At 41.9% G+C, this 20,251-nt stretch overlaps 1 long non-coding RNA gene across 2 annotated transcripts in view; it reads right to left on the bottom strand.

Moving 5' to 3' along the window:
• Window positions 1-4,400: 4,400 nt before the first annotated feature.
• Window positions 4,401-20,251, bottom strand: part of LOC139040405 (uncharacterized) — a 35,110-nt gene continuing 19,259 nt past the window's right edge. For both annotated transcript variants that reach the window (XR_011494902.1, XR_011494903.1), the window contains exon 3: window positions 4,401-6,549. This is a non-coding gene — a long non-coding RNA (uncharacterized lncRNA). The remainder of the gene's footprint in view (window positions 6,550-20,251) is intronic.

Raw genomic sequence — 20,251 nt, 5'->3', positions numbered from 1 at the left:
GCTGGAAACAGTGTGGAGGTAGGCGAGACTGTGTTCCTGGAAGTGGATGACTTGGAGCTGGAGGATAATGGGGATGACCCAGACTACAATCCTGCTGACCCGGAGAGTGGCTTGACTGACTAGTGGACTCTCCCCATCTGCAGAGAGCCCTGACTGCCACAGCATCCGCGGTTATGCTGAAAGGGTGCGGATTTTCCTTTCTTTTTTTCCTAAGAAAAAATAGTTTTCAGGGAAATATTCTTCTCATAGCTTTTATCATTGAACTTAATAAGCTGACTTTAAAATTAAAAACAAAAACAAAACCATGAGATTTCCTAAGATGAGATTTAAACTTTTGAAGAGAAACGGACTGTCTTTCTTTTCCTGGTACTGTTTGCTGAGAATTTCTTGCAAATGCTTCCCAAACTTCGGGCACTTTTGCAACTCAATTCTCGCTTGTAATCCTCGAGAGCATGGCTATGCTTACAACTGGCAGGACCAGCATAGCTGCTCCTGGGGTCAATTTATGGAAGAGGCCTTTAAGAAGCATTCAGACTGTGATACAAATCAATAAAAAGGGGCTCCATCTAATAAATGTTTAGAAAATGTATTTTTAGACCTCGGACTCTTAGAAACCTGTAACCCGAGAGCAGAATTACATATGCTATGTCCTGTAGTGCCTAAAATACTTTTCCTGTTGGTGCTGTGGCTTAAGGATTTGAAGAGCAGTTAGAATCTTTTATACAAAAAAATATACCCCACACATTTAGGACCTTACACACATTTTTTCAACAAACCTTAACTGAATGCTTGCTACTTGCCGAGCACTTATGCTTGTTGCTGAGGATACAAAGATAGGAAAGATATGTCCCCTGCCTTCCAGAAGGACACATGGTAAAAATGATGACCTGGCATTGGTGTATCATTTTACAGTTTTCAGAATAATTCCACAATACCTCACTTAGTCCTACCAGCAATGTCATTAAAGTAGGTATAAGGCTCATTTTGCAGAGGGGAAAAACTTGCTCAGAGGGACTAAATGAATTGCACAAAAGCACAGAGCTGTTAATTGGCAAGATCTCAAACTGGAACCCAGGTCTTCGAGTATCAAAACATTGCTTGAATTAGGATGTAAGTTCCATGAGGGCAGGACTTCATCTGTTTTGTTCATAACAATATTCCCAGAGCCTAGAAAAGTAGGCATATAGTAGGTTCTCAATAAATATTTCAGGGTTGTGTGTGTGTGTGTGTGTGTGTGTGTGTGTAGAGAGAGAGAGAGACTATAAGCCAGCAATCTAATTAGCATATTTGTATATTTTAATTAATGATGTGCTAAGCTGATCTTTTCTATATTAGTGCTACTCGAAGTGTGGTCCACAGACGTGTGCTGGTCCATGAAAATGTTAATTACCAGTTGTCTGTGCATTCAGGCTACTGCATCGCAATAGCACAGATTGGGTGGCTTATAAACAATAGAAATTTATTTCTCACAGTTTAGAGGCTGGAAATCTGAGATCAAGTTACTCGCATTGTCATGTTCTGGTTCCGGCCCTCTTTCTGGTTCACAGATGGCACCTTCCCACTGTGTCCTCACCTGGTGGAAGGAACTAGAGATCCCTCTGGAGCCTCTTTTATAAGGGCACCAATCCCATTCATGAGGGCTCCAACGTCATGACTCCACCCTCATAACCCTCAAGTCCCCACCTTCTGATACCATCATATTTGGGGGTCATGATTTCAACATATGAATTTGGGGGGGAAACAAACATTCAGACCATAGCACTAGTTGACTTTAAGATAAGTACAGAAAATGAGAGTAAGCACTGAGACACTTTGTGGCAACTTGACATTGCTGTGATATATAAGCAAAGGATTGGTAGACTTATCTAGTTGAGCAGGGCATAGACCAGTTCAGGTGCTGGCCAACTCGCGTGTTGAGTCACATGTGGTATGAGCTGTGGGTACCAGTCATACAGCATTCAATTTAATCCTAACCATTTTGGCCATTTGCCACCCATCTTCTCCTCCTGGATAGTCTTTGCTTTTTCACAAAGAGAACACGTCATGCCTTTCGAGTGAAAGAATCAGCAAGAGATTTAAATTTTTTTAAAAAAAGCTACTTTTTCACCACAGAAGCTACATCTTTTCCACCTTATGCTGTGAAGCCATCATTGCTCAGTAACTTAGCATATGGTCTCTGGAGTGAGACTACATGGGGCTAAATGCAGGTTCTGTCGCTTACCAACTGTGACCTTGAGCAAATAGTTTCCAGCTTCAGTGTTCCTATCTGTGATATGGTACTAATAAAATCACAAGATTTCACAGGGTATTGGTAAAAACTAAGCAGTCAGGCATGTGACGTGCTCTTCATACAGCTTGGCACATAGTGACAAATTTTTTTTAATGTTGTAATAAATATTATCTATTATTATTATTTCAACCTTGGTTCATAAAACTTCATGCTATTCAAAAGAGTTAAAAAATCTTGACTACAGAAGTAATTCTATAACTATCCAGGCTTGTAAATAGATGGTCGCCTTTCAATTATCTACATTATTAAAATAAAATAAAGATCAGCTAATTCCAAAGTCTTTTATCTTTGTTTTTTAACACATTCTGTGATCTTGGGGACAATACATTTGTCTTCTAAAAGACAAATGCCGTTAAAAGCAATTTCGCGTTTTTCAGCTCAGGTTATCTGGGTGGTGAACTGTGCATTAGAGTGGAGAGCGCACGCATAGATGATCCAGAGTTGTTTGTTGGGTGGTGTACATATTGCCTATTTATATGTTTTATACAACAGACTTTCTGTGTAGGGTCTGTTTGCTAAGTTGTAGCCAGCTCATTCTTTTTCATTTCCTTCTGTGAACACTGTCCTCTGGAAGGAAGCAGCTACTCAGCCATGCAACTCAGCAACTCCTAGAAAGAATCGAGGATTTTTGCAGCAAGGAAATTGGATAGGGATGAGCACCAGGCAGGACCCAGCTGGCCACTGAAGAGAAAGCCCGATGTAGACAGGAGGCCAGCATGTGCCGACAGTAAGCGAAGTCTTTTCTTATCGGAAGAGGAAAGCTTGCACTTACTGCCTGATCAGGGGGACGACCGTCCCAGACCAGCCCTGCCTTCAATAAATGGAGGGAAGAGGAATCCAGGAGGGTTTGCTCTAGCTTTGTGGATGTGAGTTAACATCATTTATTCTGTAACCAAACTCAAGCACGTGGAAACCACAAATTAAGCAACCTGAATATATATAGATATATGAATTTATAGAAGGCAGAAAAGTGTGGTTAGGGTTGCTGGATTTAGCAAATAAAAACACAAGATATCCAGTTAAGTTTGAATTTCAGATAAACAACAAATAATGTTTTTAGTATAAATATGTTCCATGCAATATTTGAGATTTGTTTATCTGGAATTTTATTTGTAGTTTATCTGTCAACTCTAAGTGTGGTTAAACATGTAAGTTCTGCAGTCACACTGTGTGAATTCAAATTCTAACCCTGCCACTTACCAGCTGTGTGACCTTGACAAATTACTTAACCTCTCTGAGCTTCAGTTTCTCTATGTGTAAAATGAGAATAGCATTTACCTCATAGAGTTGTGAAGATTAAATGATACATAAAAATGCATAATGGTAACTGATACATAGCAAATGTGGAAAAAATACTAGCTATTTTTATAGGAAAGAGACAAATGGGTATTTCCTAACCAAAATTTTTTTTTAAAAATTGACTTTATGATTCCAAATGCCTTTTAAAAAGAAAATCTAGGTGAAGATCTTTTTTTCCATGGTTCTTTCGTTTTGTTTACAACAAATTAAATTAATACAACTTTTAGACCTGCTATCTATGGCATTGATGAACACATAACCAGCATCTTCCAGTATCATCAGACTTCCTATTTCTTCCCTTGATGCCTAACACTTGAACCCAATCTTGAAGATGTCCTACGTTCCAAATTTCCACTGAGAAATTTTGGTAAACTTTCATAAAGTATGACTTGAGTGTTTACTAGATGAGACTCAGGAGCCAACGTCAGCTCCAGAATGGGGTTTTTGTCAGTATGTAATGGGATTTCTGTGCTCTCTAGGTTACTTAAGAGCAAACAATTTGTGCAAAGAGTAGCAATTCTTGCATATAGGATTCTATTAGCACAAAGTTAAAAATCAGACGAGAGAAAACATGGTGAAATGTAGAGAACAGTAGACCTGGAATCCAAAAATCTGGTTCTACCACTCAGCACAATTCGCCTAATCCTTTTGAACGTTTGCTTCCTGGTTTATGAAACGAAAACATCAGTACTCCCTAAAAGGGCAAGAATTAAGTTAAATGAGATAATATAATGGACAATACAGCACTGGGAACGAAATAAGCACTCGATAAGTATTTGTTAATAGGAATCTGTTTATTCACTAGAAGGAAGACCGTACAGTGGAGTAGCTGTACAGAAAGAGGGAAGCCTGGGGTCCGTGCTACTTTATACGGCTGAGCTGAAACAGCAACTCCTCACTCTGTCCACGTCTGCTCCTGGATGAGAACCAGTAACTTCCAAACAATGATACAACCTAAGGGGAATTCAAGCAAGGACTCCATCTTTCTCAACTCCAGTGATGTGCGTGTGTGCGTGTGTGTGTGTGTGTGCACGCGTTTGTATGTGTGTTGGGGGAGCAGGCGGTGGTGAGATAGGGGAAAGGCCAAAAAAGGAGTTGGAAATTTCCTTGTCATTTTAATAACTAGTTGAGCCAGATACCAAACTTTGTGTGTAAAAAATATTAGTTTGAGGCCAGCAAGGGGAAAATACGCTTCCAGTAAATTTACAAAATTAATTTTGAGTTAAGGGAGAAAATCCCAAATTCGAACCAGATTCAGAAATTATGACTTCAGCTTTTCCAGAGTTTGTACTGATTAGGCTTGTTACAAATTAACCAGAGGTAGAATGTATTAGGGAAAAAACATAGGAGAGAAAAATAGAATTGATGAGACTGCTCAAACTCAGAAGATGAAATTTCCTGTCCCAACGTTTGCCGCTAATAAATGAGACTCAAGTGAAGGGGTGCAGTATTTTCTGAGGAGGAGTGAAGGGGTGAGGATTAGGGTTTCACCAAGGAGATTACCAAGGGAGTCAGTTGTTTTGGGCTGGAAGGTCATAAGGAGTGCGTACCTTTGTAGGGCAATAGAGGGATGATGGTAAACTAGAATGGTAGAGCTGGTGGTTGTAGAATGAGGCAGTGAGTCAACATTTATATACTGAGTATCAACAGCTTCATAAGCGTTCAGTGATACACTGACGCATAAAACAGAGCATCAGCACTCAGCGTGTCTAGTTTGGGGGAAAGTAAACTAAAAGCCTAGGTGAGACAAAAGAAGATAAAAGGACTTCTCTAGAACCAGAGGGTTAATAAATCTTGATTGACTAACATTTGAGTAAAAAAAGTAAGAGCTGAATTCTAAAACAGAGGATAGAAATAGAATTTGCCACCAAAGAGGAGGACTCCTGACAAAAAAATTCATTAAATGTCAGGTATACTGGGGATGTGATTGAAGGCCTCCCTTGGGCTTTAACTTGGCAAAGGTTAGAGGAGGAGCTTTTCTCAAGCGCTTCCCTTGCCTCCTGCAGAAGCGAGGTGCATGGTGTACAGGAAGAAAAGCCAGGGCACATGCACCTCTGGACAGGCCTCTGAAACGGAGCACAGTCTTCCTGCTGGGAGTTGTAGGGTTTCTCACCAGCCCTCTCTTCACCGCCTGAGCTGCAATTGCCAAAATGAACAGATTATCACAATTTCAGCCTATGCAACTATCTCACTAATGCTCATTTGCTGACTTTAATGAGTTTCAGAACCAATTTGTGATCATACCATCAGCTCAGGTTTATCACTGAAAGAAAGCACTGGAAGTCTCGTTAGAGAGGTCAGCTCTGCAGAATGCACACACATTGATATGAAAATGAATTCAAATGAATTCTTGTGGGCATTGTAAGGCCTCCAAGTTTCCCAACGCCATTAAGCACAGAAATGTTCCGTGTTGGATGACCTGATGAGCCCGCTCATGTAAGATACCTGTCTTGCAAACTACATTCAAGTATCCTTTTGTTCTCTCTTCAAATTTCACAGCTTCCTCTGTTCTGCCTAAAAAGGAAAACTCGCGACTTCGAGCTGTTACAATAAAACTATTGGCAGCGTGTAAAGTGAGAACAGAGCCTTGCCTTAATTTATCACACCACACAGATTTATTACACATCAGAGTAATCATAGCAACACCATGACTTTGCCGCCTGATAATCTCCTCCTCTGCTCCAGTAGGAGTGTGGTAGAGGGAGCTTGCAGGGCCCCTCAGACTTCCTGTATGGTGCTAAGCGCCGCCGGGCACACTCTTGGCTCAGTGCCACGAGATGATGTGGTACTACTGGGCCGTGCAGCGCCAAGATGTGACACAGAGCTGGGGAGATGTAGTGTTTGGACCAAAAACACTAGAAGCCATTTGCCAGGTCTGTGAGAGGAGTGTTTCTACAGTTGCTTATTGCTGGGGGAATAAGGATTCCCAACTCCTTTCTTCTTTGAAGAGCTTCCTCCACCTGAAATATGATGAGAACACAGTTTGAGAACCATGGAAGTGAGGGGGTCGTTTACAGGGCATTTTACCTGCCTTTAGGCAGCACCATACTTAATAGAATCTGAGACCATCAAAGTTAAATCTGTTCAGAGTTTCTGAGGCGCAATTAACAAAATGCAGGGTTAAACACAATCACCCCTCAGGCCAAGGGTCTCCTTCAGGGTGCCAGCCTTGCTCCTGGACTGCCTGCTTCTCATCTCTTCATCCTGGCTCCGAGTCCTGGGGTGCCCAATCAATCTTGGCTGCTTCCAGGGAAACTGCTCTGAGGCTCTAGGGCACTCAGCTTGCCCATGGTGACAGTGACATCCTCACAGAGGACATGTCCATCAGAGGTGCCCTCCTGCTGCTCAGCTCGCTCCGGAAGCCTCTCATTAGGGTTTCCAATTTTTAAGATAATGGGAACTTAATGGGGATTATTTTGATTTTCTCTCACCAGCCAACGCTTTTGTAGCCGGAGCCCTGCTGCCCCCAGCTGCGCTGCCTGAACAAATCACATTCTGAGTAAGCGAGAGCTGTGGCCCAGGAGACTGATGACATGACCTCAGAAGCGCACAGGCCAATCCTATTGCTCAGTTTTCTTTTCTCTTATGCCAAGAGTTTACCCGTAACAGCATCTGGATTGCTGGCCATCTTGGTGACCACCTTGGACCCTCCATTTTCCTCCATCAATTTTTAGAAAGAAACATCTTTAACAAATCATCAATGGTTTAATCCATTAATTCTAAGCATTTGGGAAGCTCAGGGTCCCTGCTGCTCCTCTCCTCCCCAGCACATTTTATAAAAATCAAGAATTTAGTCTGCCCACGATCCATGACCTGGTTGGACCCTCAGACAGAGATTTACCCTCCAAGGACAGTTCCAAGACCAAAATGATTAGAAAACTATGTAGGATTAACCTTCACAGGAATCAAATGACTTCAGTAAATATTTTTGGAGACCATTAGGCCCTGGGGATCCAAAGACATTGTCCCGGTTCTCTGCCAAATCTTTGATTTTCTTCTCGATAAACAAATGTAAGTTTGTTTGTTCTCGCGTTGGTAAGTGGCGATCAGTGGGGTAAATTGGCCCTTGGGGATTTTTATCCTGCCAGAATGATGGCGAACCACAAAAATGTGCAAATCACCATCCTTGGTGGACCACTGTGCCCATCACCTCTCACAGGATAGGCTGGTTTGGGGTGTCCCCTTTCTCTGTTGGCTGTTAGCTATTAGGACTCAGAAAATCCTGAATCTTGGAAATCGCTTCAGTCCTATGATTGCTGATTCCTGGCATGTAAGCAACCATGTCAGTCTTCTGTCTGAGGTTCAATGGAGAATTATCACTGTTGACTTGAACTTCTGGCAGTAGGTCTTCATCCCCCAACTAACCCCAAAGCAATCAGTATGGAAACCAGAGAGAAAGAGAGGTTGATAAGTCACAGACATTGAGATAAACATGGTCCTAGGTATGTTCAGAGAGGCAACAGGACTGGATGCTTCAAATCACATTGCTGATCACTTTTGATAGAGGACCCAAGACTGTTTTAACCAAACAATTGTTTTGAGGATGAATGTATAAGCCGGGGAATCCACCGTCCAGCCATTTTGTGAGATGGTTGTCAATAGGTTGGCCCAAAGAGAGGAAGAAAGAAAGGAGTACCAAAGAAGGCAAGGACGATGCAAGATGGGAAGTAGGTAGAAACTACAACGTTGTAAACAAATCAAAAAAGCAAAATTATGTCAGGAGTGGGACTCATTTTTAATTATTTGATGATGATTTTTTTTCACTTTTTTTTTTTCAGTATAAGCTAAACTGTGGACATCCTGGCCACTGGGAATTGATTTCAAGTAGAATCAGCATGTCACAGGGCCCCCCAAGGAGAATTTGGATCAAAGTGTGGTGGTGAGGGTCTGGACATTGAGGAGATGGGAATGAGGCAGAGGCTATAGTCCCCAGTCACCCGAGTTCAAAGGATGTCTTTGTCACTGACAGTGTTTAGGAGCACAGACAATGTGCAGACACTTGGCCCGCCAGCCCCTGATGCTGACTGATATGGCAGTGTCACTGTGGAGCACGAGGCGGGAGCTCATTTGCTGCCCTCGTCAGTCTGTAGGTGCTGACTTTGCTGATAGAGGCTCCACCGCAGCCGCAGGGCCTCTTCCCACTTCCTCCTCTTTACACTGCTTTTCTCATCAGAGAAGCCAAGGCCCACTCTAGCCTGCTTTGCATCTCTTACATCAGAGGTTTGGGATGGCAGATTGCAAACGATGGTTGCACTCTTTTCCTTTTGTGCTCTTGAAGTTTGAGCAGAGAGGCAAAGAATAAGTGGCCCAGTAGCAAACAAACGCCTTCATTTCCAAGATGAGTCTGAAATGAAGGTTGTCTGAAAATGTGGCTGGAGGCAAAGACAACGTTTCAGGGCAAAAGCTGAACAGGATCTCATAGCATCTCAGTTCTACAAATTTTACTTGTTTTGTTAAAAAGAGAAGGAAAGGAAAAAAAAAAAAAGCCAGATATTATCCCTTTAGGTGGCCTGGTATGAAGAAGAATCTAAAAGGTGTTAACTATTTTTTTTAATTGCAGTCCTCAGCAATTCAACTGGGAGGAGTGGGTTTTGTATTCCAACACAACTGGTTGTGCCCCAGACATGGAAGGAAAGAGGTGAAAGTATTTTATGAAGGAAAAAGTAAAATAATTGTTTTCTGAAATTTTCTACCTTGATAAAAATTAAAGTTTAATTTACAGGCTAAAGGAACATCCTGTTGAATCTTCATCACACCTCAGCTAACACCCTGCCCCTTGCCTCAGCTCTGTCTAATTTTGGCACCTTTCATCTCAGAATACACCGTAAATACTAATTAATTTTCACAGCATTCTGAAGTTGGTCAAGTCATTCCAACTTATAGTGATGACAGGTTGAGCAGTAGGTAGCAATTTTCCTTTGTTGTCATTACCCTTTCTACATGCTGGGGAACTGAGGCATAGAAGGCTTCAAGGTTCTGGACCAAATCAGTGGTGTTCCAGGAACCAAGCCTTGAGCTCTTCTGTCATCTCTGGGAAGTGGCTTTTTGATTCATCAGCGGTACTTTCCAAGATTAGCACTTGTGTGTGTCAGCACCTGAGATGACTCCCGTCCAGGGGGGCCCAGGTTCTTGGCCTCTGCTTCACCTCAGAAAAGTTCTCTGGCAGTTGAAGAAAGTGGGGTGGTTGGGGATGGAAGGTGAAGCCTCGGTGAGTCTGAGGGTTGGGCGCTTGAGTGGGTCCTGGAGGGGAAGGAGAAGGGCTCTGACAGTGAATTAATATGACTAGAAGGGGTTGCCTCGGAGACTCAGCTTTGTCCTTCAGACTCTGATAAGACGCTGTCAGGACTTGCAGTACCTCTTCCCTTGATAATGAAACATCACAGCACCATGGCCAAGCCTGACGCCTGGCCTCACTGGTCCTGCCCCCTTGGGTGTTGCACACATCCCGTAAACTTTGGAAAGAGGCCACCCTGGGTAGGTTTTCTTGAGGCCTCATTTGTTCCCACCTTCAATAGAGATGAACAGGACCCTTATTCCTAGATTGATCAAGGTGGTCCTAGAGTAGCTAGATAATTCAGTATCAGCTGCACTTTGATCATCTTTTTTAAAGTGCCACAAGAGGAAGATGGACCATTTCCACTAGATAGAAAAGATTAGACCAATGGGTGCTTGTTTCCTCCCGTCCTCATGATCTCTTGCCTCAGAAAAGTGGGAGAAAAATAAACTGAAAAATAAAAGTCATTCATTCGATGAATATCCCCTCCCCACAGAGTAGTCCAACTCTGTTTCTCAGCAGGAAAAGTGGAAAGAGGGAGCAGGAACTGACATTTACTGAGTGCCAACTCTATGCTGGGTACTTTCTATAAATAATTTAATTTAATCCTCCCTCACAAGACCCTACTACATAGGTATTATTATCCCCATTCTTAAAGACTTCTTTCTTAGGCTCTTGTACTTAGGAAGCCATGAGGCCAAAATTTAAAACCCAGGGCTTCCTGACTCCACAATCTTGCCATGAACATCGTTATCATGCTCCACTGCCCATTTTGAAGGAAGACTGACTTGATCCTGCTCTCAGGCTACAGGAGGAAGACAGCAGTCGGCTACTGTCGTCTTATACAACATAGTTATCAGAACGTCCTTAATGACAGGAAGGGTCAGGATGTCCAACTTCTTTCAAAACCCCGTTTGGCTGAAGGATCTGATTCATCGAGTGAACACCGTTCTTTCCAGGGTGTGTGGGGTGCAGGTCTTTGCGAAAGGCAATTGGCCTCTGGAGGGAGGTTCTCTACCACTTTTTGTTGAAAAATCCAAATAGAGTTTACCCTTAATCACTTGTCAATCAATTTAGGGGTACCTTAAACTGGAAGGACCTTCAAAATCATACTACTCTTACCCTCATCATAAAAATAATTATAGCCCAATTTATTGAGGGCTTATTATGTGCCAGGAACTATTCTTTAGGCTTTAGATGTGTTATTTAATCCTTCAACGATCCTGTGAGGAAAGTACTGTTATTTTCTCCATTTTACAGAGGAAAGTAGAGATGAAAGGCACAGAGAGGTTAAGTAACTTGCCCAAGGTTACACAGAAAAGAAGTGGCAAAACTGGGATTTGAACTTCCAAACCTGGGCAACTTTCGACTATACTTTCTGCTGTCTGTCATCAGGGAAGATTGTACATAGAGAGGAAGGGTCATTTCTGAACTTGGAGAAAGAGATTCTTCTTTCCTCATTTCCCATTTCTAGAGTAAAAGCAACTTTCTGCCACATAAAGCTCTAGGTCCCTTTACCCACACCCGTGTTAACCTGCTAGAGAAGTCTACTGAGTTAACTCCTCAGTCCTTCATGACACAGCCTCATTCCTCTCTTTCCGTCTCCTCAGCTGGTCTTCAGCATCTTCCTCTTGTGATGGGAATGAGGGGTGACTGTAGACTAGGATCTCCTTTCTCCGCTGTGGGCCACCACCCTCTGGTGTGGTCATTGTCCTGGACACCCAGAGGCAATAGGAAGTGGCTGAAATTCTACTCCTTGAACACAAAGGATCCCACCCTCATCATCGACCTCACCAAAGAGAGAAGGCAGTTTACCCACACTGACGATGGTGGTTGAGGTTAATGAACATGTTCTTGTATGGTCTAAATATAAGTATGTGGAGCCCTCAGGGGAGAGACCAGATCTTCAAAGAAAGGTCTTGGGGATCCCAGCCTCTATGGCCATGAAGACGGGAGACAGCGAGATTGCAGCAGCCTCAGCTTTTGATTCTGACTGCGAAACTCACATCTGCCTCCCCTTTCATGTGTAAACCAGGATTGCAGAATTACTCACTCCACTCAGATGTGTTAAGAAAGCACAGTGTCTTTTTTTCTCTAAATCACTCTGATATCCCTTATGAGCCTCCACCTGCTGGGTAGCAAGAGGGGAAAAACTAATTTTAGTTCAATAGGTTTTAAAACTTAGTCATTCAATTATTTAAACAGTTTCTTTAGAGTCAACTCTGCGTCTTTGGGTTAAGGCTCAGTCTTTCAGATTCTTCCCTTCTGCTTGCTTCTCTGTAAATGGTACTCGTGGTTCTGAGACGTGGCTCCTGGCTCCCTCACCCCACGGCTACACCCTCTCAAACACGGTGCCCCAACGAGGGGTTTCCTGGGAACAGGAAGGAGCGCTCCTGCCCTTGACGTTCTCTTAATTTATTTCATTCTTCAGGCAGAGACCTGGAGAGGAGAGGCTGGCAGAGGACAAGGGGACTCCGGCCTTGGCGTGTGGCTGTCCGCTCCATGTTCTTCTAGAGTCAGGCTGGCAGAGGAGGCCTGCCAGCCCCTGTCACAAGCAGAGGAATAGTCTCCTTATACTAAGGGGGAAACTCTGAAATCAGAGTGCCTGGTTCTTGAACTTCTAAAGGGTGTAGATTATCCAGGTCGTTTCCTCAAGCTTGTTGTATGTAACCGTCTTGACCCATCTGAGGCTTTACACCTGCAGGCAGGGCCCCTGGGATGTGGGCTGGAGGAGCGATTTAGAGGGGAATTACAATACTGTGTTTTCTGAATATTGTCCCCATTATATCAGTGTAGGCTTGGGGTAGTTGAAGGGGAGGGGGCATTCTAGAATGTGCTTAAAAGCAAACCCTCAAAGGAGAGGCAGACTAGCACAGAGCTTGTGCACAGACTAGGGAGCCCGATTGGGCTCTGCTATTTCCTTGTAGTTTGAATAACTTTGTGTATATGTAAACTCTGTTTTTTCCCCATCCTTAAAATGGGAAAACAGTGGTATCAACCTCATAGGGTGATTGCACAGTTAACTCTGCCAACATGTATAACGAACTTAGATCTCGGCTGTCCCATAGTAAGCACTCAGCAAAGCTTAGCTATCTAGATGCCAAACACATATGAAGTATAACAGACAACAGATTTTAAGCCTTAGAAGCTTCTTAAGTATGATGCAGGGGAAAGAATATGGATTTTCAAAATAGCCTAAGTTGTATGATGTTGAGCAAGTTATATGGCTACTGTAAGGCTTGGTCTGAAAAATGAGGATGAAAATATCATAGGATAGCTGTCAGAATTAAATGAAATAATGTGTGTGAAACACTTAGCAAAAAGTTTGGCATATAACTGAGGCTCAACCGATGTTTCTTCCCCTTTCTCTTTTTGTCAGTAACATGCTCTCTGATAATTGTTTACTGTCATATCCTCAACCAGGAATCTTAAGCTTTTATAATCCCCAAATTGAGTGCATAGGAGAAACCCAAGAGATTCACTGCCAGATTCAAACGGGCCTCCAAATCTGGGACTCAAGACCCAGAACTTCTCCCTGTCGTGTGAGGCTGATCAGAGGACAGTTCCTGTCTTCTCATCTTCAGACCTTCCAGGCATATATATCTCTCCCTTCTCTTTATAAAAGCTACATTGTAGTCTGTTGGAGGCATTTGCATCTGCTTTACTCACATTGCTCAACCCACACTTGGAGAGAAATGTGTTGCATAAATACTAGCAGATGAATTTTTTAAATATCACTTTTTCTCTCCTGGCACGCCGTGAGAGAAATGAGCAAATATAAACAGAAGCGTATCACACTCAAAACATAGCAGATGGGTTCCTGCTGGGGATCTGGACTTCCCTGGAGTTTACACATTTGGGAGATGTAGGATTATGACAAAATCCCCTTGTAATGCTCTTGCTTTTTGTTTCTTGGGTACAATATTAATTGCTTAATGACTGGGCTTAATGTATACTTTCAGCCCCAATTTTCCTGTTGGGGAACAAGCGGGATGCTGTAAGCACCCTCTGCAGGAGGCATTCTCTTCCTAAGCCCAGCTTAAATTGGGTTTGATAAGGAATCAAGGAGGAGAGAAAAAGAGAAAGTTTATCTTCACTCCATGCTGCAAGGGCAGGGGAAAAAAGGAAGCTCTTCACTTCCTATGTCAGATGGCTTCATGCTTATGACCAAGAGTTTATTATGGATATTAAAAAACGGAAACTGATTGCACATGCTCTCTAACTAATCCTGATTTGAGCCATCTCCATTCAGACTACACATCCTGAGAAACATACCTATACCTGGGGAGTTGATCGTGAGCAATCCTTAACTCCAGCCCACACCTTTAGCCCAGACTTAGTAAGTTTAATAAATAAGTTTCATTTACTCATTCAAAAAATTTTATTGAGCATGTACTATGGACTAAGCACTGTATTAGGAGTGGGAATATAGCCATGAAGAAAACAGGCTTGGTCCCTGACTTCACAAAACTCAAGTCTAGTGGGAAACAGGCACTTATGTTATAATCTAATCATTCTATCTTACAGGTATTAAAAAGCACAGTAAGCCAATAGTTTCCATTTTCATCAACCATAATATGGCCCAAGGACTAGGCTTGGAGAAAATGGGAGGTAGGAGCTCCCTGTGGCCTCCTGTTGTCAGAGCTTCTGTGGGGTCTTTAAGACTGCCCCACGGAAGAGCTCCGTACCCACAGTCGACGTGGCTGGCCGCTAGTCTTCATCGGTTGTCCTTAGGGCCTCTCAAGAGAATGCTATGGATGATCCTGCCTGCCCATAATGGTGACTTCTGGATCTCAGAGAAAGCCCCACCTTTAATCATTACTTATTAACCCATTTTTTATTACAAGCATGTTTATCTGTTAGATTTAACAAGGGAAGCAGCATGATGTAATGCAAAGACCACAGGCTTTGAAGTGAGCCCTATATTCTAATCTTGGCTCAAACATTATCAGCCATGTCCGCTTGGGTGAGTTATTTTACTTTTCTGTACTGCAATTGCCTGATATGCAAAATGGAGAAAAGAGCACTTAACTCTGAATTGTTGAGATTCTTAAAAGAAATAATCTCTAAGAAGAGCTTAGCATGGAGCACGTTCTCCTCCATTATGCTCAGGAACTGTATTCTATGTGACATAGGACTTGCCTTTGAAAGAAAACGGTATTTGCGTGAAATATTTAATGCCATCATACTACTAGGAGCTATTTGGTAAATGATAAATTATCCCCGTGGCTAACACTGCTCATCCTGACAGGTGCCAACTCTTTCTGCTTCTGCTGCCCTACCTCTGCAGCTCAAAACCTACCTCTCTAGCAAGTGACCCAACCAGGGAAACTCCAAAGAAATCAGACTGCTCCAATAAGACATCAGAATAAGAGATGGCAAGACACTTTATAAACGTTTTAAAATGAGATCCTTAGCTTTGTCACACTAAGTGTAGCCAATGTCTTTTATTTTAATGTTCTTTTCACTCATTGAAAATATTATCTGTTATCTCCAGGATGCTTGAAAATGTTGGGCTGGACATGGAACTTGTGGGCCACATTTGGCAGGCAAATATACTGGTGACATTGCCTTAAGCAATTTCTATGTCCTTCAAGACTCCTGTGCCAGAAATCTGTCAGTCTTTTGGCTCAAGAGGGACTAGATTCCCCAAGGAATCCGACTGGCAGCTCCCTCTGATTGTCCTACAGCTTCGTCCTGAAGCTCTCAGTTTATTGATCCAGATGTTAGTAGGATTTACCACATGGCTAGCTGATGGGGTTGATGCAAAAGCCTCCAAATTTTATACATTAATTAAATAAAATCTTATAGTTTTAAAAACTGGAAACAAATGTAATGTCCAAAACATAGAGGATGATTAAGTTAACTCCATGGATTATTAGTCAACCATTAATAATCCTGATTACATAATTTTCCATATGATGACAGGGAAAAACAATACTATATATTTAGCAAAAAGTGGTGTGCAAAATTCTATGTACGGAACGAGAACAACTGTGTTCAAAGAATAAATCTATGCCTATAAAATGACTGCAAGGAAACATTCTAAAATAACGTTTTGAGTGTTGGAATTATGGCTAATTTTGTATTTCTACTTTTATTTTTCTAATAAGCGTATATTGTTTATATCATCTTAAAAAGCATTTTGAAATGAAGACTTCTGGGGCCTAGAGTATGGACTTCCCTGAGATGATTTTTGTGAATTGTTTTCCAAGAGGATTTTCAGTAATTTTACCAGTTGGCTCAGCTGAGTGTAACTCGAAGCGAGCAGAAGCAGCACTTTTTTTTTTTTTTTTTGGTGAGAAAGATTGGCCCTGAGCTAACATCTGTTGCCAATCTTCCTCTTTTTGCTTGAAGAAGATTGTTGCTGAGCTAACATCTGTGGCAATCTTTCTCCAGTTTTTTGTATGTGGGACACTGCTACAGCATGGCTTGATGAGCAGTGCATATGTCCGCACCCGGGATCCAAACCCCTGAACCTGAGGCCAGGGAAGTGGAGCACGTGAACTTAACCACTATGCCACCAGGCCAACCCCAAGCAGCACTTTTAAGGAACTTAATGGAGACCAGAAAGTTTACCTTGATCAAGTCTTGGGTTCTGGTCTTTCTTTATAGTGTCTGTTGTTGTTTTATTTCTAGCTGCCAAGCCTTGTTAGATTTAAGTCTCCCTACTTCCTCTTGAGATCAAGCTTGGCTCTTTCAAAGTCATGGCATCTGGTTGTGCTCTAATGCGGGATAGGGGTGGGAGGGCTGTGGGGGTGAAACTGAAGGCGGAGTCCAGCCCCCACTGCAAGGTCAAGTGAAGCGGAACCTGGCTGCAGGCTTGAAAACCCAAATCAACTTATTTTCTTTTCCTCTGTTTTTAAGCTAGTCCCCAAACTTCCTCGTTTTGACCTAAAACGAGAACCAGACAGCTTGTGAGTAAATCCTGTCATCCTCATGATCTGAGACAACCTTTCTCGGGGACATTTTATATATTTTTTTTTCCAAAAGATTCTCCTGGCAGCCATACAACATTAATATTCCTGGATGCATCTTAGCCCTTGTTCCTTGCACACAGGGTTTTCCTTTCTGGCTTCTTGCGACATTTTAAAAGTCTTCAAGAAGGACTGTGGGCTGGCCAGGCTGACCCCCATGAAATCGGACCATTAGGCATGTTCCAAGGATACAGCATACCTTACTCCTTTTTCACTTAGAAAAGTGTAAAAAGTAGGAGTTATGTCCTAAGTTACCAGGACACATGCCCAGTGGCTTCTAAGCCAAGCTGATCCTGATGAGGCTGCATCCCCGATCTCTCCGGAAAGCCATCGCCCAAGTTGCCCATCGTGTTCACCCCATGTTCTAGCCATAGCCTTGAGCTGGCCATCTAGCTCCACTATTATGCTTCAAGATAAGGTTTTGGGAAAAGGATGCATTCTAAAAAATCCCAACAGAGAAGTACAAAGAAGTAACTTAAATCGTGCTCTGATTCTTGTCACCCGGATATCATGTGACCAGAAAAGGAATGACCCTGGAGCAGTATCATTTTTCATCTTGATTAGCAGCCTTGTAGCAACCTGAACAAAGAATTCCAAGCCCTAGGACTCAGAACTTGTAAAGAGAAGAGGACAGCAGTCAGGTGACTTGTCCAGCTGAGTTTTACTAGACAGCCCAGTGTTCGCAGTTCCTGAGGAGCCCCAGCTTAGCCTGAGTCAGCCAGGGCGGGCCCAGCAGCAGCGCTGATCTCACCTTTGCAAGCCAACCAAGTTCCCCGCCCCCTCCGCCCACTCAGCTGCTGTCAGCCACCTCTGCCAACTCGTTCATTTTGTTTCTATTTTTCTCCCTCTCTCTCTTTCTGGGCAGCCACCTCCTCTGCTGTTTACCCCCCAACACACCCGCTGATTGCAGAGCTCTGCTGTTGAAGGGTGCTGACTGATTTGTTACTTGGGTATTTTGGGTTCATTACTCTTCAGCCACTTTACCGAGAAGAACCACACAGAGCCAAAACAGAGAAGAGAGGAAATGGGGGCGTGCAGATGGAAGGGGGTGGGGCAGAAATCCAGGAGCTGCTATGGAAAAATTCAGTGGAGGTGCTGTTGTCAAAGCTTGGGCTCAGAGAACAAGGCCACTCCAAAAGCAACAATGGGAAGGAAACAGGGCTTTGATTAAAACTTCATTGAGAGGCCTGGACACACACCCCAGCGTTCTTCCACAACGGAGATGGCGTGTTCAGGAATTCACAAGGATCGTCATTGCTCTTTGGGAATATTTATGAGCAACCACACCCAAGCTGTGTCGACTCGGCCAAAGCAAGGTGGAAGGGTGCAGTTCTGGGACAGCCAAGCACCGCCTACAAAATACAATCCAAGTCATTTGCCCTAACCTTCAGTCTCCCACTCCCACTCCACGTGCCTTTGGTTCTACTATCTAGATTTGCTCTGTGGACAATAATCCACTGTGGAGTTGCTGCTGTCCTGAGCAGAAAGACACCACTTATGTTGTGAACAAGGGAAAAATCATGTGTGACAGGTCAGCCGGAAGGTCAGCCAGAAGATTCATAAATATATATGTTAGAGAGGCTTCCAGAAAGTTATTGTTTAGAAATTAATTTTCCTTAAATTGTTTCCCCCTAAGACTATGCAGTGCATGAGGCTTCTGCTTGCATTGTAAGCCTGCCTTGTTCTAGTTCCAATCTCTTTAGTAAGAGTATTGAGTTACTGTTTGTGACATTTCCCATCCGTTTCTAGTTTGGGGCTTGCAAGATTAGCATGCTGGGAGTATTCATTCCTTTCTAATTATGCATTCTTGAATTCAACAAATATTCCTCAAATGCTTAATGTTGGAGCTAGCACTTCAGGTCCAGAGCTCAGGCATGTGATAAAGCTGAGGCTTCTGATGGGCATTTCTAGAACAGGAGTCTGACCTCTATATAAGAGAAAGAAACTGGTAAGAATAGAGGGAGGACTGATTCATGGTAAATCTTGTGATTTTTGAGTTTGGGCTCTTAATTCATTCTTATGCAGCATGGTATGCTAAAATAGTAGATTGTACCTAACAGCGATTATATGCAAACCATTTTGCTGGAAATAGTGAGAAATGCAAAAAAGGTATATGATGGAAGCCATGTATTAGGATGATGCAACAGAAAGATAGAAGGATCCAGGTAGCATTATTCCACCATCTCAGCCCAAACAACAACAAATCAGTATCATATAGATCACATCCTCTGATCTATTAAAAAATAGTTTACTCTAGTTTCCATACATTAGTAAATTTAAAAATACTTCTAAGTAACATTAGGAATAAATCATAATTGATGGGTCAAAGGAAAAAATCATAACTAAAATTAGCTAATATAGAGAGCTAAGTAATAAAATATATTTTAGAACTTGTGGGATGCAGAAAAAGCTGCAGAAAAATTTGCAGAGAGAAATTTACAAAAGCTTTAAAATGCTTATTTAGAAAAAAAGAAGACTAGAAATTAATGAACCAGGTGTCCAACTCAGGACACTAGATAAAGGAACAACAGCATAACACAGAACACAAAAAAAGTAAACATAACATAACATAACAGCAGAACACAAAAAAAGTAAAAGAAAAATAATACAGAGGAGAAATTAAACAGAAAACAAAGTTACAATAGAAATGATCAAGGAAACAAAAAGCTGGTGCTTTCAGAAGGCTAATAAAACTGACAGATTAAAATCACTACATATATAACAGAATCGTTTAAAAATAAGACAATGCTAGAAACTTCACGCAACTAAATTTGAAAACTTATATGAAATGACCAGTTCCCTAGAAAAATGAAACTTACTAAAACTGACTCAAGAAGAAATAGAAAATCTAATTAGAGAGATATAGCTATTTTTTGAATTGGTAGTTTAAAATCTACCTACAATAACAAAACAAAACACGTGAGGGTTAGAGGGGTTTAAAAGCAAATTCTAACCAACACTTAAGAAAAAGATAATCATAATCTTGTAAAATCTATTTCAGAGAACAGAAAAAGAAAAAGATGACCACAACTTATTTTATGATGCTGGTGAATTTTGATATCAAATCCAGACAAGGATAGATAGGAAAGGAAAATTGTAGACCAATCTCTCGTAAATGCAAATGTAAAAATCCTAAACAAAATAGTAGAAAATTAAATCCAGCAATGCATTAGAATTAATATTTATGATCTGTTTGGGTTTATCCCAGAATACAATACTAAAACATTAGAAAATTTATTAATATAACTCACTACATTTATATATTAAGGGAGAAAAAAACCAAATCATCTTCTCAATGGATGCAGAGAAAACATTTGATAAAATTTAATTCATGGTAAAAATTCTAGCAAATTCATTACAGAATGAACTTCCTTAACTTGTTAAGGGATATCCATCCAAAATTTACAGCAA

The sequence above is a fragment of the Equus asinus genome, chromosome 16 (genome assembly GCF_041296235.1).
Source record: "Equus asinus isolate D_3611 breed Donkey chromosome 16, EquAss-T2T_v2, whole genome shotgun sequence".
NCBI classification, from domain to species: domain Eukaryota; kingdom Metazoa; phylum Chordata; class Mammalia; order Perissodactyla; family Equidae; genus Equus; species Equus asinus.
This window is presented reverse-complemented; position numbering and strand designations above follow the sequence as displayed.